The following is a 22,305-nucleotide window of genomic DNA, read 5'->3' as shown; positions in this document are numbered from 1 at the left end:
CCCCGGCATCGACGGGAGAGGAATCCCGAGAGGCCACCGAGGAACTCGCATGGGAATGGCCTTTCCTGAGGCCACCAGAGCGGGTCCCTGAGGTCCCCGTCGTAAGTCGAGAGAACCTGCCGCAACTCGAGAAAATCCAGGAGGTTTTGCCCTCCAGGCGAGATGAGGCCCCTTTCAGCTGAGGCTTCTCGAGGCTAATCACATCTAACCACTGGAACTTCCAAAGGGTCCTTCACACCCTTGCTGCAACTCAAGAAGTTCCCTGACATACCCGTCTCCACTCGAGAGGAAGCACGAGGGTCCCGCACACATCCAGGGGAGCCCCGTTTCCGCCTCCTAGGTCGAGATGAGGGATCCTTTCCCTGTTTCGTAGGGAAAGAATTCCCGGCGTTCCCGTCGCATCTCAATAGACAGGGCTCTACACAGGAAAGGCGAGAGGAACTCCAGGGTCGTGCCACCATTCCAAGAGTCCCCCAGATGTTTCAGTCCATTCCAGAGGAAACTGTTTTCCCTGCACAGCCTTGACGTTCAAGCCAAGGATCGACTCCCACCACGTGTGCACGTGGGACCGCCCTGTGGGAAAGCCTCGTCGGTAAGCCTCGTGGGAAAGACTCGAGGGCAAACCATAGATCCTTTGATCCACGCGGCGGAATGCGTGACACTGCTGCTACCGCTCTGGAGGAAAGCGCAAGTGCATGCCCGCATTCGAGACGAGCACTGACTCCGCTGGGGAGACTCCAGAAGTACCCCAAGATCCATGTCAGCACTGGAGAGGAATCCTCAGGTTCCGGCCCCGACTCCACACAAGGTCTAAGGGCCCGGCATCGAAGGGAGAGGAATCCCGAGAGGCCCGCGAGGAACTCGCATGGGGACTGGCCTTTCCTGAGGCCACCAGAGCGGGTCCCTGAGGTCCCCGTCGTAAGTCGAGAGCACCTGCCGCAACTCGAGAAAATCCAGGAGGTTTTGCCCTCCAGGCGAGATGAGGCCCATTTCCGCTGAGGCTTCTCGAGGCTAATCACATCTAACCACTGGAACTTCCAAAGGGTCCTTCACACCCTTGCTGCAACTCAAGAAGTTCCCCGACATACCCGTCTCCACTCGAGAGGAAGCACTAGGGTCCCGCACACATCCAGGGGAGCCCCATTTCCGCCTCCTAGCTCGAGATGAGGAATCCTTTCCCTGTTTCGTAGGGAAAGAATTCCCGGCGTTCCCGTCGCATTTCAAGAGGAGGCGCTCTACACAGGAAAGGCGAGAGGAACTCCAGGGTCGTGCCACCATTCCAAGAGTCCCCCAGATGTGTCAGTCCATTCCAGAGGAACCTGTTTCCCTGCACTGCCTTGACGTTCAAGCCGAGGATCGACTCCCACCACGTGTGCACGTGGGACCGCCCTGTGGGAAAGCCTCGTCGGTAAGCCTCGTGGGAAAGACTCGAGGGAAAACCATAGATCCTTTGATCCACGCGGCGGACTGCGTGACACTGCTGCTACCGCTCTGGAGGAAAGCGCAAGTGCATGCCCGCATTCGAGACGAGCACTGACTCCCCTGGGGAGACTCCAGAACTACCCCAAGATCCATGTCAGCACTGGAGAGGAATCCTCAGGTTCCGGCCCCGACTCCACACAAGGTCTTAGGCCCCGGCATCGACGGGAGAGGATTCCCGAGAGGCCACCGAGGAACTCGCATGTGAATGGCCTTTCCTGAGGCCACCAGAGCGGGTCCCTGAGGTCCCCATCGTAAGTCGAGAGCACCTGCCGCAACTCGAGAAAATCCAGGAGGTTTTGCACTCCAGGCGAGATGAGGCCCATTTCCGCTGAGGCTTCTCGAGGCTAATCACATCTAACCACTGGAACTTCCAAAGGGTCCTTCACACCCTTGCTGCAACTCAAGAAGTTCCCCGACATACCCGTCTCCACTCGAGAGGAAGCACGAGGGTCCCGCACACATCCATTGGAGCCCGTTTCCGCCTCCTAGCTCGAGATGAGGGATCCTTTCCATGTTTCGTAGGTAAAGAATTCCCGGCGTTCCCGTCGCATCTCAAGAGGAGGCGCTCTCCACAGGAAAGGCGAGAGGAACTCCAGGGTCGTGCCACCATTCCAAGAGTCGCCCAGATGTGTCAGTCCATTCCAGAGGAACCTGTTTTCCCTGCACTGTCTTGACGTTCAAGCCGAGGATCGACTCCCACCTCGTGTGCACGTGGGACAGCCCTGTGGGAAAGCCTCGTGGGAAAGCCTCGTGGGAAAGACTCGAGGGCAAACCATAGATCCTTTGATCCACGCGGCGGAATGCGTGACACTGCTGCTACCGCTCTGGAGATAGTCGCAAGTGCATGCCCGCATTCGAGACGAGCACAGACTCCGCTGGGGAGACTCCAGAAGTACCCCAAGATCCATGTCAGCACTGGAGAGGAATCCTCAGGTTCCGGCCCCGACTCCACACAAGGTCTTAGGCCCCGGCATCGAAGGGAGAGGAATCCCGAGAGGCCCCCGAGGAACTCGCATGGGGACTGGCCTTTCCTGAGGCCACCAGAGCGGGTCCCTGAGGTCCCCGTCGTAAGTCGAGAGCACCTGCCGCAACTCGAGAAAATCCAGGAGGTTTTGCCCTCCATGCGAGATGAGGCCCATTTCCGCTGAGGCTTCTCGAGGCTAATCACATCTAACCACTGGAACTTCCAAAGGGTCCTTCACACCCTTCCTGCAACTCAAGAAGTTCTCTGACATACCCGTCTCCACTCGAGAGGAAGCCCGAGGGTCCCGCACACATCCAGGGGAGCCCCGTTTCCGCCTCCTAGCTCGAGATGAGGGATCCTTTCCCTCTTTCGTAGGGAAAGAATTGCCGGCGTTCCCGTCGCATCTCAAGAGGAGGCGCTCTCCACAGGAAAGGCGAGAGGAACTCCAGGGTCGTGCCACCATTCCAAGAGCCCCCAGATGTGTCAGTCCATTCCAGAGGAACCTGTTTTCCCCGCACTGCCTTGACATTCAAGCCGAGGTTCGACTCCCACCACGTGTGCACGTGGGACAGCCCTGTGGGGAAGCCTCGTCGGAAAGCCTCGTGGGAAAGACTCGAGGGAAAACCATAGATCCTTTAATCCACGGGGCGGACTGCGTGACACTGCTGCTACCCCTCTGAAGGAAAGCGCAAGTGCATGCCAGCATTCGAGACGAGCACTGACTCCCCTGGGAACACTCCAGAAGTACCCCAAGATCCATGTCAGCACTGGAGAGGAATCCTAAGGTTCCGGCCCCGACTCCACACAAGGTCTTAGGCCACGGCATCGACGGGAGAGGAATCCCGAGAGGCCCCCGTGGAACTCGCATGGGGACTGGCCTTTCCTGAGGCCACCAGAGCGGGTCCCTGAGGTCCCCGTCGTAAGTCGAGAGAACCTGCCGCAACTCGAGAAAATCCAGGAGGTTTTGCCCTCCAGGCGAGATGAGGCCCCTTTCAGCTGAGGCTTCTCGAGGCTAATCACATCTAAACACTGGAACTTCCAAAGGGTCCTTCACACCCTTGCTGCAACTCAAGAAGTTCCCTGACATACCCGTCTCCACTCGAGAGGAAGCACGAGTGTCCCGCACACATCCAGGGGAGCCCCGTTTCCGCCTCCTAGCTCGAGATGAGGGATCCTTTCCCTGTTTCGTAGGGAAAGAATTCCCGGCGTTCCCGTCGCATCTCAAGAGGCGGGGCTCTCCACAGGAAAGGCGAGAGGAACTCCAGGGTCGTGCCACCATTCCAAGAGTCCCCCAGATGTTTCAGTCCATTCCAGAGGAAACTGTTTTCCCTGCACAGCCTTGACGTTCAAGCCGAGGATCGACTCCCACCACGTGTGCACGTGGGAGAGCCCTGTGGGAAAGTCTCGTGGGAAAGCCTCGTGGGAAAGACTCGAGGGAAAACCATAGATCCTTTGATCCACGCGGCGGACTGCGTGACACTGCTGCTACCGCTCTGGAGATAATCGCAAGTGCATGCCCGCATTCGAGACGAGCACTGACTCCCCTGGGGAGACTCCAGAAGTACCCCAAGATCCATGTCAGCACTGGAGAGGAATCCTCAGGTTCCGGCCCCGACTCCACACAAGGTCTTAGGCCCTGGCATCGACGGGAGAGGAATCCCGAGAGGCCCCCAAGGAACTCGCATGGGGACTGGCCTTTCCTGAGGCCACCAGAGCCGGTCCCTGAGGTCCCCGTCGTAAGTCGAGAACACCTGCCGCAACTCGAGAAAATCCAGGAGGTTTTGCCCTCCAGGCGAGATGAGGCCCCTTTCCGCTGAAGCTTCTCTAGGCTAATCACATCTAACCACTGGAACTTCCAAAGGGTCCTTCACAACCTTGCTGCAACTCAAGAAGTTCCCTGACATACCCGTCTCCACTCGAGAGGAAGCACGAGGGTCCCGCACACATCCAGGGGAGCCCCGTTTCCGCCTCCTAGCTCGAGATGAGGGATCCTTTCCCTGTTTCGTAGGGAAAGAATTCCCGGTGTTCCCGTCGCATCTCAAGAGGAGGCGCTCTCCACAGGACAGGCGAGAGGAACTCCAGGGTCGTGCCACCATTCCAAGAGTCCCCCAGATGTATCAGTCCATTCCAGAGGAACCTGTTTTCCCTGCACTGCCTTGACGTTCAAGACGAGGATCGACTCCCACCACGTGTGCACGTGGGACAGCCCTGTGGGAAAGTCTCGTGGGAAAGCCTTGTGGGAAATACTCGAGGGAAAAACATAGATCCTTTGATCCACGCGGCGGACTGAGTGACACTGCTGCTACCGCTCTGGAGGAAATCGCAAGTGCATGCCCGCATTCGAGACGAGCACTGACTCCCCTGGGGAGACTCCAGAACTACCCCAAGATCCATGTCAGCACTGGAGAGGAATCCTCAGGTTCCGGCCCCGACTCCACACAACGTCTTAGGCACCGGCATCGACGGGAGAGGAATCCCGAGAGGCCCCCGAGGAACTCGCATGGGGACTGGCCTTTCCTGAGGCCACCAGAGCGGGTCCCTGAGGTCCCCGTCGTAAGTCGAGAGCACCTGCCGCAACTCGAGAAAATCCAGGAGGTTTTGCCCTCCAGGCGAGATGAGGCCCATTTCCGCTGAGGCTTCTCGAGGCTAATCACATCTAACCACTGGAACTTCCAAAGGGTCCTTCACACCCTTGCTGCAACTCAAGAAGTTCCCCGACATACCCGTCTCCACTCGAGAGGAAGCACGAATGTCCCGCACACATCCTGGGGAGGCCCGATTCCGCCTCCTAGCTCGAGATGAGGGATCCTTTCCCTGTTTCGTAGGGAAAGAATTCCCGGCGTTCCCGTCGCATCTCAAGAGGAGGCGCTCTCCACAGGAAAGGCGAGAGGAACTCCAGGGTCGTGCCACCATTCCAAGAGTCCCCCAGATGTGTCAGTCCATTCCACAGGAACCTGTTTTCCCTGCACTGCCTTCCCGTTCAAGCCGAGGATCGACTCCCACCACGTGTGCACGTGGGACAGCCCTGTGGGAAAGCCTCGTGGGAAAGCCTCCTGGGAAAGACTCGAGGGAAAACCATAGATCCTTTGATCCACGCGGGGGACTGCGTGACACTGCTGCTACCGCTCTGGAGGAAAGCGCAAGTGCATGCCCGCATTCGAGACGAGCACTGACTCCTGGGGAGACTCCAGAAGTACACCAAGATCCATGTCAGCACTGGAGAGGGATCCTCAGGTTCCGGCCCCGACTCCACACAAGGTCTTAGGCCCCGGCATCAACGTGAGAGGAATCCCGAGAGGCCCCCGAGGAACTCGCATGGGGACTGGCCTTTCCTGAGGCCACCAGAGCGGGTCCCTGAGGTCCCCGTCGTAAGTCGAGAGCACCTGCCGCAACTCGAGAAAATCCGGTAGGTTTTGCCCTCCAGGCGAGATGAGGCCCATTTCCGCTGAGGCATCTCGAGGCTAATCACATCTAACCACTGGAACTTCCAAAGGGTCCTTCACACCCTTGCTGCAACTCAAGAAGTTCCCCGACATACCCGTCTCCACTCGAGAGGAAGCACGTGGTGTCCCGCACACATCCAGGGGAGCCCCGTTTCCGCCTCCTAGCTCTAGAAGAGGGATCCTTTCCCTGTTTCGTAGGGAAAGATTTCCCGGCGTTCCCGTCGCATATCAAGAGGAGGCGCTCTCCACAGGAAAGGCGAGAGGAACTCCATGGTCGTGCCACCATTCCAAGAGTCGCCCAGATGTGTCAGTCCATTCCAGAGGAACCTGTTTTCCCTGCACTACCTTCACGTTCAAGCCGAGGATAGACTCCCACAACGTGTGCACGTGGGACAGCCCTGTGGGAAAGCCTGGTGGGAAAGCCTCTTGGGAAAGACTGGAGGGAAAACCATAGATCCTTTGATCCACGCGGCGGACTGCGTGACACTGCTGCTACCGCTCTGGAGGAAAGCGCAAGTGCATGCCTGCATTCGAGACGAGCACTGACTCCCGTGGTGAGACTCCAGAATTACCCCAAGATCCATGTCAGCACTGGAGAGGAATCCTCAGGTTCCGGCCCCGACTCCACACAAGGTCTTAGGCCCCGGCATCGACGGGAGAGGAATCCCGAGAGGCCCCCGAGGAACTCGCATGGAGACTGGCCTTTCCTGAGGCCACCAGAGCGGGTCCCTGAGGTCCCCGTCGTAAGTCGAGAGCACCTGCTGCAACTCGAGAAAATCCAGGAGGTTTTGCTCTCCAGGCGAGATGAGGCCCATTTCCAATGAGGCTTCTCGAGGCTAATCACATCTAACCAATCGAACTTCCAAAGGGTCCTTCACACCCTTGCTGCAACTCAAGAAGTTTCCCGATATACCCGTCTCCACTCGAGAGGAAGCACGTGGGGTCCCACACACATCCAGGGGAGCCCCGTTTCCGCCTCCTAGCTCGAGATGAGGGATCCTTTCCCTGTTTCGTAGGGAAAGAATTCCCGGCGTTTCCGTCGCATCTCAAGAGGAGGCGCTCTCTACAGGAAAGGCGAAAAGAACTCCAGGGTCGTGCCACCATTGCAAGAGTCCCCCAGATGTGTCAGTCCATTCCAGAGGAACCTGTTTTCCCTGCACTGCCTTGACGTTCAAGCCGAGGATCGACTCCCAGCACGTGTGCACGTGGGGCAGCCCTGTGGGAAAGCCTCGTGGGAAAGCCTCCTGGGAAAGACTCGAGGGAAAACCATAGATCCTTTGATCCACGCGACGGACTGCGGGACACTGCTGCTACCGCTCTGGAGGAAAGCGCAAGTGCATGCCCTCACTCGAGACGAGCACTGACTCCCCTGGGGAGACTCCAGAAGTACCCCAAGATCCATGTCAGCACTGGAGAGGAATCCTCAGGTTCCGGCCCCGACTCCACACAAGGTCTTAGGCTCCGGCATCGACGGGAGAGGAATCCCGAGAGGCCCCCGAGGAACTCGCATGGGGACTGGCCTTTCCTGAGGCTACCAGAGCGGGTCCCTGAGGTCCCCGTCGTAAGTCGAGAGCACCTGCCGCAACTCGAGAAAATCAAGGAGGTTTTGCCCTCCAGGCGAGATGAGGCCCATTTCCGCTGAGGCTGCTCGAGGCTAATCACATCTAACCACTGGATCTTCCAAAGGGTCCTTCACACCCTTGCTGCAACTCAAGAAGTTCCCCGACATACCCGTCTCCACTCGAGAGGAAGCACGAGGGTCCCGCACACATACAGGGGAGCCCCGTTTCCGCCTCCTAGCTCGAGATGAGGGATCCTTTCCCTGTTTCGTAGGGAAAGAATTCCTGGCGTTCCCGTCGCATCTGAAGAGGAGGCGCTCTCCACAGGAAAGGCGAGAGGAACTCCAGGGTCGTGCCACCATTCCAAGACTCCCCCAGATGTGTCAGTCCATTCCAGAGGAACCTGTTTTCCCTGCACTGCCTTCACGTTCAAGCCGAGGATCGACTCCCACCACGTGTGCACGTGGGACCGCCCTGTGGGAAAGCCTCGTCAGAAAGCCTCGTGGGAAAGACTCGAGGGAAAACCATAGATCCTTTGATCCACGCGGCGGACTGCGTGACACTGCTGCTACCGCTCTGGAGGAAAGCGCAAGTGCATGCCCGCATTCGAGACGAGCACTGACTCCCCTGGGGAGACTCCAGAATTACCCCAAGATCCATGTCAGCACTGGAGAGGAATCCTCAGGTTCCGACGCCGACACCACTCAAGGTCTTAGGCCCCGGCATCGACGGGCGAGGAATCCCGACAGGCCCCCGAGGAACTCGCATGGGGACTGGCCTTTCCTGAGGCCACCAGATCGGGTCCCTGAGGTCCCCGTCGTAAGTCGAGAGCACCTGCCGCAACTCGAGAAAATCCAGGTTTTGCCCTCCAGGCGAGAAGAGGCCCATTTCCGTTGAGGCTTCTCGAGGCTAATCACATCTAACCACTGGAACTTCCAAAGGGTCCTTCACACCCTTGCTGCAACTCAAGAAGTTCCCCGACATACACGTCTCCACTGGAGAGGAAGCATGAGAGTCCCGCACACATTCAGGGGAGCCCCGTTTCCGCCTCCTAGCTCGAGATGAGGGATCCTTTCCCTGTTTCGTAGGGAAAGAATTCCCGGCGTTCCCGTCGCATCTCAAGAGGAGGCGCTCTCCACAGGAAAGGCGAGAGGAACTCCAGGGTCGTGCCACCATTCCAAGAGTCCCCCAGATGTGTCAGTCCATTCCACAGGAACCTGTTTTCCCTGCACTGCCTTCACGTTCAAGCCGATGATCGACTCCCACCACGTGTGTACGTGGGACCGCCCTGTGGGAAAGCCTCTTCGGAAAGCCTCGTGGGAAAGACTCGAGGGAAAACCATAGATCCTTTGATCCACGCGGCGGACTGCGTGACACTGCTGCTACCGCTCTGGAGGAAAGCGCAAGTGGATGCCCGCATTCGAGACGAGCACTGACTCCCCTGGGGAGACTCCAGAAGTACCCCAAGATCCATGTCAGCACTGGAGAGGAATCCTCAGGTTCCGGCCCCGACACCACTCAAGGTCTTAGGCCCCGGCATCGACGGGAGAGGAATCCCGAGAGGCCCCCGAGGAACTCGCATGGGGACTGGCCTTTCCTGAGGCCACCAGAGCGGGTCCCTGAGGTCCCCTTCGTAAGTCGCGAGCACCTGCCGCAACTCGAGAAAATCCAGGAGGTTTTGCCCTCCAGGCGAGATGAGGCCCTTTTCCGCGGAGGCTTCTCGAGGCTAATCACATCTAACCACTGGAACTTCCAAAGGGTCCTTCACACCCTTGCTGCAACTCACGAAGTTCCCCGACATACCCGTCTCCACTAGAGAGGAAGCACGTGGGTCCCGCACACATCCAGGGGAGCCCCGTTTCCGCCTCCTAGCTCGAAATGAGGGATCCTTTCCCTGTTTCGTAGGGAAAGAATTCCCGGCGTTCCCGTCGCATCTCAAGAGTAGGCGCTCTCCACAGGAAAGGCGAGAGGAACTCCAGGGTCGTGCCACGATTCCAAGAGTCCCCCAGATGTGTCAGTCCATTCCAGAGGAACCTGTTTTCCCGGCACTGCCTTGAAGTTCAAGCCGAGGATCGACTCCCACCACGTGTGCACTTGGGACCGCCCTGTGGGAAAGCCTCGTCGGAAAGCCTCGTGGGAAAGACTCGAGGGAAAACCATAGATACTTTGATCCACGCGACAGACTGCGGGACACTGCTGCTACCGCTCTGGAGGAAAGCGCAAGTGCATGCCCATACTCGAGACCAGCACTGACTCCCCTGGGGAGACTCCAGAAGTACCCCAAGATCCATGTCAGCACTGGAGAGGAATCCTCAGGTTCCGGCCCCGACTCCGCACAAGGTCTTAGGCTCCGGCATCGACGGGAGAGGAATCCCGAGAGACCCCCGAGGAACTCGCATGGGGACTGGACTTTCCTGAGGCTTCCAGAGCGAGTCCCTGAGTTCCCCGTCGTAAGTCGAGAGCACCTGACGCAACTCGAGAAAATCCAGGAGATTTTGCCCTCCAGGCGAGATGAGGCCCATTTCCGCTGAGGCTTCTCGAGGCTAATCACATCTAACTACTGGATCTTCCAGGGGTCCTTCACACCCTTGCTGCAACTCAAGAAGTTCCCCGACATACCCGTCTCCACTCGAGAGGAAGCACGAGGGTCCCGCACACATCCAGGGGAGCCCCGTTTCCGCCTCCTAGCTCGAGATGAGGGATCCTTTCCCTGTTTCGGAGGGAAAGAATTCCCGGCGTTCCCGTCGCATCTCAAGAGGAGGCGCTCTCCACAGGAAAGGCGAGAGGAACTCCAGGGTCGTGCCACCATTCCAAGACTCCCCCAGATGTGTCAGTCCATTCCAGAGGAACCTGTTTTCCCTGCACTGCCTTCACGTTCAAGCCGAGGATCGACTCCCACCACGTGTGTACGTGGGACCGCCCTGTGGGAAAGCCTCTTCGGAAAGCCTCGTGGGAAAGACTCGAGGGAAAACCATAGATCCTTTGATCCACGCGGCGGACTGCGTGACACTGCTGCTACCGTTCTGGAGGAAAGCGCAAGTGCATGCCCCCATTCGAGACGAGCACTGACTCCCCTGGGGAGACTCCAGAAGTACCCCAAGATCCATGTCAGCACTGGAGAGGAATCCTCAGGTTCCGGCCCCGATACCACTCAAGGTCTTAGGCCCCGGCATCGACGGGAGAGGAATCCCGACAGGCCCCCGAGGAACTCACATGGGGACTGGCCTTTACTGAGGCCACCAGAGCGGGTCCCTGAGGTCCCCGTCGTAAGTCGAGAGCACCTGCCGTAACTCGAGAAAATCCAGGTTTTGACCTCCAGGCGAGATGAGGCCCATTTCCGCTGAGGCTTCTCGAGGCTAATCACATCTAACCACTGGAACTTCCAAAGGGTCCTTCACACCCTTGCTGCAACTCAAGAAGTTCCCCGACATACACGTCTCCACTCGAGAGGAAGCACGTGGTGTCCCGCACACATTCAGGGGAGCCCCGTTTCCGCCTCCTAGCTCGAGAAGAGTGATCCTTTCCCTGTTTCGTAGGGAAAGAATTCCCGGCGTTCCCGTCGCATCTCAAGAGGAGGTGCTCTCCACAGGAAAGGCGAGAGGAACTCCAGGGTCGTGCCACCATTCCAAGAGTCGCCAGATGTGTCAGTCCATTCCAGAGGAACCTGTTTTCCCTGCACTGCCTTGACGTTCAAGCCGAGGATCGACTCCCACCACGTGTGCACGTGGGACAGCCCTGTGGGAAAGGTTCGTGGGAAAACCATAGATCCTTTGCTCCACGCGGCGGATTGCATGACACTGCTGCTACCGCTCTGGAGGAAAGCGCAAGTGCATGCCCGCATTCGAGACAAGGACTGACTCCCTGGGGAGACTCCAGAATTACCCCAAGATCCCTGTGAGCACTGGAGAGGAATCCTCAGGTTCCGGCCCCGACTCCACGCAAGGTCTTAGGCCCCGGTATCGACGGGAGAGGAATCCCAAGAGGCCCCCGAGGAACTCGCATGGGGACTGGCCTTTCCTGAGGCCACCAGAGCGGGTCCCTGAGGTCCCCGTCGTAAGTCGAGAGCACCTGCCGCAACTCGAGAAAATCCAGGAGGTTTTGCCCTCCAGGCGAGATGAGGCCCATTTCCGCTGAGGCTTCTCGAGGCTAATCACATCTAACCACTGGAAATTCCAAAGGGTCCTTCACACCCTTGCTGCAACTCAAGAAGTTCCCCGACATACCGTCTCCTCTCGAGAGGAAGCACGAGGGTCCCGCACACATCCAGGGGAGCCCCGTTTCCGCCTCCTAGCTTGAGATGAGGGATCCTTTCCTGTTTCGTAGGGAAAGAGTTCCCGGCGTTCCCGTCGCATCTCAAGAGGAGGCGCTCTCCACAGGAAAGGCTAGAGGAACTCCAGGGTCGTGCCACCATTCCAAGAGTCCCCCAGATGTGTCAGTCCATTCCAGAGGAACCTGTTTTCCCTGCACTGCCTTGACGTTCAAGCCGAGGATCGACTCCCACCACGTGTGCACGTCGGACAGCCCTGTGGGAAAGCCTCGTGGGAATGCCTCGTGGGAAAGACTCGAGGGAAAATCATAGATCCTTTGCTCCACGCGGCGGACTGCGTGACACTGCTGCTGCCGCTCTGGAGCAAAGCGCAAGTGCATGCCCGCATTTGAGACGAGACCTGACTCCCCTGGGGAGCCTCCAGAAGTACCCCAAGATCCATGTCAGCACAGGAGAGGAATCCTCAGGTCCCGGCCCCTACTCCACACAAGGTCTTAGGCACCGGCATCGACGGGAAGCAATCCCGAGAGGCCCCCGAGGAACTCGCATGGGGACTGGCCTTTCCTGAGGCCACCAGAGCGGGTCCCTGAGGTCCCCGTCGTAAGTCGAGAGCACCTGCCGCAACTCGAGAAAATCCAGGAGGTTTTGCCCTCCAGGTGACATGAGGCCCATTTCCGCTGAGGCTTCTCGAGGCTCATCACATCTAACCACTGGAACTTGCAAAGGGTCCTTCACACCCTTGCTGCAACTCAAGAAGTTCCCCGACATACCCGTCTCCACTCGAGAGGAAGCACGTGGGGTCCCGGACACATCCAGGGGAGCCCCGTTTCCGCCTCCTAGCTCGAGATGAGGATCCTTTCCCTGTTTCGTAGGGAAAGAATTCCCGGCGTTCCCGTCGGACCTCAAGAGGAGGCGCTCTCCACAGGAAAGGCGAGAGGAACTCCAGGGTCGTGCCACCATTCCAAGAGACGCCCAGATGTGTCAGTCCATTCCAGAGGAATCTGTGTTCCCTGCACTGCCTTGACGTTGAAGCCTAGGATCGACTCCCACCACGTGTGCACGTGGGACAGCCCTGTCGGAAAGCCTCGAGGGAAAGCCTCTTAGGAAGACTCGAGGGAAAACCATAGATCCTTTGCTCCACGCGGCGGACTGCGTGACACTGCTGCTACAGCTCTGGAGGAAAGCGCAAGTGCATGCCCGCATTCGAGACGAGGACTGACTCCCCTGGGGAGACTCCAGAAGAACCCCAAGATCCATGTCAGCACAGGAGAGGAATCCTCAGGTCCCGGCCCCTACTCCACACAACGTCTTAGGCACCGGCATCGACGGGAGATCAATCCCGAGAGGCCGTCGAGGAACTCGCATGGGGACTGGGCTTTCCTGAGGCCACCAGAGCGGGTCCCTGAGGTCCCCGTCGTAAGTCGAGAGCACCTGCCGCACTCGAGAAAATCCAGGAGGTTTTGCCCTCCAGGCGACATGAGGCCCATTTCCGCTGAGGCTTCTCGAGGCTAATCACATCTAACCACTGGAACGTCCAAAGGGTCCTTAACACCCTTGCTGGAACTCAAGAAGTTCCCCGACATACCCGACTCCACTCGAGAGGAAGCACGAGGGTCCCGCACACATCCAGGGGAGCCCCGTTTCCGCCTCCTAGCTCGAGATGAGGGATCCTTTCCCTGTTTCGTAGGGAAAGAGTTCCTGGCGTTCCCGTCGCATCTCAAGAGGAGGCGCTCTCCACAGGAAAGGCTAGAGGAACTCCAGGGTCGTGCCACCATTCCAAGAGTCCCCCAGATGTGTCAGTCCATTCCACAGGAACCTGTTTTCCCTGCACTGCCTTGACGTTCAAGCCGAGGATCGACTCCCACCACGTGTGCACGTCGGACAGCCCTGTGGGAAAGCCTCGTGGGAAAACCATAGATCCTTTGCTCCACGCGGCGGATTGCATGACACTGCTGCTACCGCTCTGGAGGAAAGAGCAAGTGCATGCCCGCATTCGAGACAAGGACTGACTCCCCTGGGGAGACTCCAGAATTACCCCAAGATCCATGTCAGCACTGGAGAGGAATCCTCAGGTTCCGGCCCCGACTCCACACAAGGTCTTAGGCCCCGGCATCGACGGGAGAGGAATCCCAAGAGGCCCCCGAGGAACTCGCATGGGGACTGGCCTTTCCTGAGGCCACCAGAGCGGGTCCCTGAGGTCCCCGTCGTAAGTCGAGAGCACCTGCCGCAACTCGAGAAAATCCAGGAGGTTTTGCCCTCCAGGCGAGATGAGGCCCATTTCCGCTGAGGCTTCTCGAGGCTAATCACATCTAACCACTGGAAGTTCCAAAGGGTCCTTCACACCCTTGCTGCAACTCAAGAAGTTCCCCGACATACCCGTCTCCATCGAGAGGAAGCACGAGGCTCCCGCACACATCCAGGGGAGCCCCGTTTCCGCCTCCTAGCTCGAGATGAGGGATCCTTTCGCTGTTTCATAGGGAAAGAATTCCCGGCATTCCCGTCGCATCTCAAGAGGAGGCGATCTCCACAGGAAAGGCGAGAGGAACTCCAGGGTCGTGCCACCATTCCAAGAGTCCCCAAGATGTGTCCGTCCATTCCAGAGGAATCTGTGTTCCCTGCACTGCCTTGACGTTGAAGCCTAGGATCGAATCCCACCACGTGTGCACGTGGGACAGCCCTGTCGGAAAGCCTCGAGGGAAAGATTCGTGGGAAGACTCGAGGGAAAACCATAGATCCTTTGCTCCACGCGGCGGACTGCGAGACACTGCTGCTACCGCTCTGGAGGAAAGTGCAAGTGCATGCCCGCATTCGAGACGAGGACTGACTCCGCTGGGGAGACTCCAGAAGTACCCCAAGATCCATGTCAGCACAGGAGAGGAATCCTCAGGTCCCGGCCCCTACTCCACACAAGGTCTTAGGCACCGGCATCGACGGGAGAGCAATCCCGAGAGGCCCCCGAGGAACTCGCATGTGGACTGGGCTTTCCTGAGGCCACCAGAGCGGGTCCCTGAGGTCCCCGTCGTAAGTCGAGATCACCTGCCGCACTCGAGAAAATCCAGGAGGTTTTGCCCTCCAGGCGACATGAGGCCCATTTCCGCTGAGGCTTCTCGAGGCTAATCACATCTAACCACTGGAACTTCCAAAGGGTCCTTCACACCCTTGCTGCAACTCAAGAAGTTCCCCGACATACCCGTCTCCACTCGAGAGGAAGCACGAGGGTCCCGCACACATCCAGGGGAGCCCCAATTACGCCTCCTAGCTCGAGATGAGGGATCCTTTCCCTGTTTTGTAGGGAAAGAATTCCCGGCGTTCCCGTCGCATCTCAAGAGGGGGCGCTCTCCACAGGAAAGGCGAGAGGAACTCCAGGGTCGTGCCACCATTCCAAGAGTCCCCCAGATGTGTCAGTCCATTCCAGAGGAACCTGTTTTCCCTGAACTGCATTGACGTTCAAGCCAAGGATCGACTCCCACCACGTGTGCACGTGGGAAAGCCCTGTGGGAAAGCCTCATGGGAAAGACTCGAGGGAAAACCATAGATCCTTTGATCCACGCGGCGGACTGCGTGACACTGCTGCTACCGCTCTGGAGGAAAGCGCAAGTGCATGCCCGCATTCGAGACGAGGACTGACTCCCCTGGGGAGACTCCCGAGTACCTCAAGATCCATGTCAGCACTGGAGAGGAATCCTCAGGTTCCGGCCCCGACTCCACACAATGTCTTAGGCCCCGGCATCGACGGGAGAGGAGTCCCGAGAGGCCCCAGAGGAACTCGCATGGGGACTGGCCTTTCCTGAGGCCACCAGAGCGGGTCCCTGAGGTCCCCGTCGTAAGTCGAGAGCACCTGCCGCAACTCGAGAAAATCCAGGAGGTTTTGCCCTCCAGGCGAGATGAGGCCCATTTCCGCTGAGGCTTCTCAAGGCTCATCACATCTAACCACTGGAACTTCCAAAGGGTCCTTCACACCCTTGCTGCAACTCAAGAAGTTCCCCGACATACCCGTCTCCACTCGAGAGGAAGCACGAGGGTCCCGCACACATCCAGGGGAGCCCCAATTACGCCTCCTAGCTCGAGATGAGGGATCCTTTCCCTGTTTCGTAGGGAAAGAATTCCCGGCGTTCCCATCGCATCTCAAGAGGAGGCGCTCTCCACAGGAAAGGCGAGAGGAACTCCAGGGTCGTGCCACCATTCCAAGATACCCCCAGATGTGTCAGTCCATTCCAGAGGAATCTGTGTTCCCTGCACTGCCTTGACGTTGAAGCCTAGGATCGACTCCCACCACGTGTGCACGTGGGACAGCCCTGTCGGAAAACCTCGAGGGAAAGCCTCGAGGGAAGACTCGAGGGAAAACCATAGATCCTTTGCTCCACGTGGCGGACTGCGTCACACTGCTGCTACCGCTCTGGAGGAAAGCGCAAGTGCATGCCCGCATTCGAGACGAGGACTGACTCCCCTGGGGAGACTCCAGAAATACCCCAAGATCCATGTCAGCACAGGAGAGGAATCCTCAGGTCCCGGCCCCTACTCCACACACGTCTTAGGCACCGGCATCGACGGGAGAGCAATCCCGAGAGGCCCCCGAGGAACTCGCATGGGGACTGGGCTTTCCTGAGGCCACCAGAGCGGGTCCCTGAGTTCCCCGTCGTAAGTCGAGAGCACCTGCCGCACTCGAGAAAATCCAGGAGGTTTTGCCCTCCAGGCGACATGAGGCCCATTTCCGCTGAGGCTTCTCGAGGCTAATCACATCTAACCACTGGAACTTCCAAAGGGTCCTTAACACCCTTGCTGGAACTCAAGAAGTTCCCCGACATACCCGTCTCCACTCGAGAGGAAGCACGAGGGTCCCGAACACATCCAGGGGAGCCCCGTTTCCGCCTGCTAGCTCGAGATGAGGGATCCTTTCCTGTTTCGTAGGTAAAGAGTTCCAGGCGTTCCCGTCGCATCTCAAGTGGAGGCGCTCTCCACAGGAAAGGCTGGAGGAACTCCAGGGTCGTGCCACCATTCCAAGAGTCCCCCAGATGTGTCAGTCCATTCCACAGGAACCTGTTTTCCCTGCACTGCCTTGACGTTCAAGCCGAGGATCGACTCCCACCACGTGTGCACGTGGGACAGCCCTGTGGGAAAGCCTCTTGGGAAAGACTCGAGGGAAAACCATAGATCCTTTGATCCACGCGGCGGACTGTGTGACACTGCTGCTACCGCTCTGGAGGAAAGCGCAAGGGCATGCCCGCATTCCAGATGAGGACTGACTCCCCTGGGGAGACTCCAGAAGTACCCCAAGATCCATGTCAGCACTGGAGAGGAATCCTCAGGTTCCAGCCCCGACTCCACACAAGGTCTTAGGCCCCGGCATCCACAGGAGAGGAATCCCGAGAGACCTCCGAGGAACTCGCATGGGGACTGGCCTTTCCTGAGGCCAACAGAGCGGGTCCCTGAGGTCCCCGTCGTAAGTCGAGAGCACCTGCCGCAACTCGAGAACATCCAGTAGGTTTTGCCCTCCAGGCGAGATGAGGCCCATTTCCGCTGAGGCTTCTCGAGGCTAATCAAATCTAACCACTGGAACTTCCAAAGGGTCCTTCACACCCTTGCTGCAACTCAAGAAGTTCCCTGACATACCCGTCTACACTCGAGAGGAACCACGAGGGTCCCGCACACACCCAGGGGAGCCCCGTTTCCGCCTCCGAGCTCGAGATGAGGGATCCTTTCCCTGTTTATTAGGGAAAGAATTCCCGGTTTTCCCGTCGCATCTCAAGACGAGGCGTTCTCCACAGGAAAGGCGAGAGGAACTCCAGGGTCGTGCCACCATTCCAAGAGTCCCCCAGATGTGTCAGTCCATTCCAGAGGAACCTGTTTTCAGAGCACTGCCATGACGTTCAAGCCGAGGATCGACTCCCACCACGTGTGCACGTGGGACAGCCCTGTGGGAAAGCAACGTGGGAAATACTGGAGGGAAAACAATAGATCCTTTGATCCACCCGGCGGACTGCGTCACACTGCTGCTTCTGCTCTAGAGGAAAGGGCAAGTGCATGCCCCCATTCGAGACAAGGACTTACTCCCCTCGGGAGACTCCAGAAGTACCCCAAGTTCCATGTCAACACTGGAGAAGAAACCTCAGGTTCCGGCCCTGACTCCACACAAAGTTTTAGGTCCCGGCATCGACGGGAGAGGAATCCCGAGAGGCCTCCGAGGAACTCGCATGGGGACTGGCCTTTCCTGAGGGCACCAGAGCGGGTCCCTGAGGTCCCCGTCGTAAGTCGAGAGCACTTACTGCAACTCGAGAAAATCCAGGAGGTTTTGCCCTCCAGGCGAGATGTGGCCCATTTCGGCTGAGGCTTCTCGAGGCTAATCACATCTAAGCACAGGAACTTCCAAAGGGTCCTTCACACCCTTGCTGCAACTCAAGAAGTTCCCCGACATACCCGTCTCCACTCGAGAGGAAGTACGTGGGGTCCCTCACACATCCAGGGGAGCCCCGTTTCCGCCACCTAGCTCGAGATGAGGGATCCTTTCCCTGTTTCCTAGGGAAAGAATTCCTGGCGTTCCCGTCTCATCTCAAGAGGAGGCGCTCTCCACAGGAAAGGCGAGAGGAACTCCAGGGTCGTGCCACCATTCCAAGAGTCCCCCAGATGTGTCAGTCCATTCCAGAGGAACCTGTTTTCCCTGCACTGCCTTGACGTTCAAGCCAAGGATCGACTCCCACCACGTGTGCACGTGGGACAGCCCTGTGGGAAAGCCTCGTCGGAAAGCCTCGTGGGAAAGACTCGAGGGAAAACCATAGATCCTTTGATCCACGCGGCGGACTGCGTGACACTGCTGCTACCGCTCTGGAGGAAATCGCAAGTGCATGCCCGCATTCGAGACAAGCACTGACTCCCCTGGGGAGACTCCAGAAGTACCCCAAGATCCATTTCAGCACTGGAGAGGAATCCTCAGGTTCCGGCCCCGACTCCACACAAGGTCTTAGGCCCCGGCATCGACGGGAGAGGAATCCCGAGAGGCCCCCGAGGAACTCGCATGGGGACTGGCCTTTCCTGAGGCCACCAAAGCGGGACCCTAAGGTCCCCATCGTAAGTCGAGAGCACCTGCCGCAACTCAAGAAAATCCGGTAGGTTTTGCCCTTCAGGCGAGATGAGGCCCATTTCCGCTGAGGCTTCTCGAGGCTAATCACATCTAACCACTGGAACTTCCAAAGGGTCCTTCACACCCTTGCTGCAACTCAAGAAGTTCCCCGACATACCCGTCTCCACTCGAGAGGAAGCACAAGGGTCCTGCACACATCCAGGGGAGCCCCGTTTCCGCCTCCTAGCTCGAGATGAGGGATCCGCTCCCTGTTTCGTAGGGAAAGAATTCCCGGCGTTCCCGTCGCATCTCAAGAGGAGGAGCTCTCCACAGGAAAGGCGAGAGGAACTCCATGGTCGTTCCACCATTCCAAGAGTCCCCCAGATGTGTCAGTCCATTCCAGAGGAACCTGTTTTCCCTCCACTGCCTTGACGTTCAAGCCGAGGATCGACTCCCACCACGTGTGCACGTGGGACCGCCCTGTGGGAAAGCCTCGTCGGAAAGCCTCGTGGGAAAGACTCGAGGGAAAACCATAGATCCTTTGATCCACGCGGCGGACTGCGTGACACTGCTGCTACCGCTCTGGAGGAAAGCGCAAGTGCATGCCCGCATTCGAGACGAGCACTGACTCCCCTGGGGAGACTCCAGAAGTACCCCAAGATCCATGTCAGCACTGGAGAGGAAACCTCAGGTTCCGGCCCCGACTCCACACAAGGTCTTAGGCCCCGGCATCGACGGGACAGGAATCCCGAGAGGCCCCCGAAGAACTCGCATGGGGACTGGCCTTTCCTGAGGCCACCAGAGCGGGTCCCTGAGGTCCCCGTCGTAAGTCGAGAGCACCTGCCGCAACTCGAGAAAATCCGGTAGGTTTTGCCCTCCAGGCGAGATGAGGCCCATTTCCGCTGAGGCATCTGGAGGCTAATCACATCTAACCACTGGAACTTCCAAAGGGTCCTTCACACCCTTGCAGCAACTCAAGAAGTTCCCCGACATACCCGTCTCCACTCGAGAGGAAGCACGAGGGTCCCGCACACATCCAGGGGAGCCCCGTTTCCGCCTCCTAGCTCGAGATGAGGGATCCTTTCCCTGTTTCGTAGGGAAAGAATTCCCGGCGTTCCCGTCGCATCTCAAGAGGAGGCGCTCTCCACAGGGAAGGCGAGAGGAACTCCAGGGTCGTGCCACCATTCCAAGAGCCCCCAGATGTGTCAGTGCATCCAGAGGAACCTGTTTTCCCTGCACTGCCTTGACGTTCAAGCCGAGGATCGACTCCCACCACGTGTGCACGTGGGACCGCCCTGTGGGAAAGCCTCGTCGGAAAGCCTCGTGGGAAAGACTCGAGGGAAAACCACAGATCCTTTGATCCACGCGGCGGACTGCGTGACACTGCTGCTACCGTTCTGCAGGAAACGTAAGTGCATGCCCGCATTCGAGACGAGGACTGACTCCCCTGGGGAGACTCCAGAAGTACCCCAAGATCCATGTCAGCACTGGAGAGGAATCCTCAGGTTGCGGCCCCGACTCCACACAAGGTCTTAGGCCCCGGCATCGACGGGAGAGGAATCCCGAGAGGCCCCCGAGGAACTCGCATGGGGACTGGCCTTTCCTGAGGCCACCAAAGCGGGACCCTAAGGTCCCCATCGTAAGTCGAGAGCACCTGCCGCAACTCAAGAAAATCCGGTAGGTTTTGCCCTTCAGGCGAGATGAGGCCCATTTCCGCTGAGGCTTCTCGAGGCTAATCACATCTAACCACTGGAACTTCCAAAGGGTCCTTCACACCCTTGCTGCAACTCAAGAAGTTCCCCGACATACCCGTCTCCACTCGAGCGGAAGCACAAGGGTCCCGCACACATCCAGGGGAGCCCCGTTTCCGCCTCCTAGCTCGAGATGAGGGATCCGCTCCCTGTTTCGTAGGGAAAGAATTCCCGGCGTTCCCGTCGCATCTCAAGAGGAGGCGCTCTCCACAGGAAAGGCGAGAGGAACTCCAGGGTCGTGCCACCATTCCAAGAGTCCCCCAGATGTGTCAGTCCATTCCAGAGGAACCTGTTTTCCCTGCACTGCCTTGACGTTCAAGCCGAGGATCGACTCCCACAACTTGTGCACGTGGGACCGCCCTGTGGGAAAGCCTCGTCGGAAAGCCTCGTGGGAAAGACTCGAGGGAAAACCATAGATCCTTTGATCCACGGGGCGGACTGCGTGACACTGCTGCTACCGCTCTGGAGGAAAGCGCAAGTGCATGCCCGCATTCGAGACGAGCACTGACTCCCCTGGGGAGACTCCAGAAGTACCCCAAGATCCATGTCAGCACTGGAGAGGAATCCTCAGGTTCCGGCCCCGACTCCACACAAGGTCTTAGGCCCCGGCATCGATGGGAGAGGAATCCCGAGAGGCCGCCGAGGAACTCGCATGGGGACTGGCCTTTCCTGAGGCCACCAGAGCGGGTCCCTGAGGTCCCCGTCGTAAGTCGAGAGCACCTGCCACAACTCGAGAAAATCTAGGAGGTTTTGCCCTCCAGGCGAGATGAGGCCCATTTCCGCTGAGGCTTCTCGAGGCTAATCACATCTAACCACTGGAACTTCCAAAGGGTCCTTCACACCCTTACTGCAACTCAAGAAGTTCCCCGACATACCCGTCTCCACTCGAGAGGAAGCACGAGGGTCCCGCACACATCTAGGGGAGCCCCGTTTCCGCCTCCTAGCTCGAGATGAGGGATCCTTTCCCTGTTTCGTAGGGAAAGAATTCCCGGCGTTCCCGTCGCATCTCAAGAGGAGGCGCTCTCCACAGGAAAGGCGAGAGGAACTCCAGGGTCGTGCCACCATTCCAAGAGACCCCCAGATGTGTCAGTCCATTCCAGAGGAACCTGTTTTCCCTGCACTGCCTTGACGTTCAAGCCGAGGATCGACTCCCACCACGTGTGCACGTGGGACCGCCCTGTGGGAAAGCCTCGTCGGAAAGCCTCTTGGGAAAGACTCGAGGGAAAACCATAGATCCTTTGATCCACGCGGCGGACTGCGTGACACTGCTGCTACCGCTCTGGAGGAAAGCGCACGTGCATGCCCGCATTCGAGACGAGCACTGACTCCCCTGGGGAGACTCCAGAAGTACCCCAAGATCCATGTCAGCACTGGAGAGGAATCCTCAGGTTGCAGTCCCGACTCCACACAAGGTCTTAGGCCCCGGCATCGACGGGAGAGGAATCCCGAGAGGCCCCCGCGGAACTCGCATGGGGACTGGCCTTTCCTGAGGCCACTAGAGCGGGTCCCTGAGGTCCCCATCGTAAGTCGAGAGCACCTGCCGCAACTCGAGAAAATCCAGGAGGTTTTTCCCTACAGGCGAGATGAGGCCCATTTCCGCTGAGGCTTCTCAAGGCTAATCACATCTAACCACTGGAACTTCCAAAGGGTCCTTCACACCCTTGCTGCAACTCAAGAAGTTCCCCGACATACACGTCTCCACTCGAGTGGAAGCACGTGGGGTCCCGCACACATCCAGGGGAGCCCCGTTTCCGCCTCCTAGCTCGAGATGAGGGATCCTTTCCC

This window comes from Ovis canadensis, chromosome 11, assembly GCF_042477335.2.
Source record: "Ovis canadensis isolate MfBH-ARS-UI-01 breed Bighorn chromosome 11, ARS-UI_OviCan_v2, whole genome shotgun sequence".
In the NCBI taxonomy this organism is placed as follows: domain Eukaryota; kingdom Metazoa; phylum Chordata; class Mammalia; order Artiodactyla; family Bovidae; genus Ovis; species Ovis canadensis.
Note: the sequence above shows the minus strand (reverse complement) of the source record.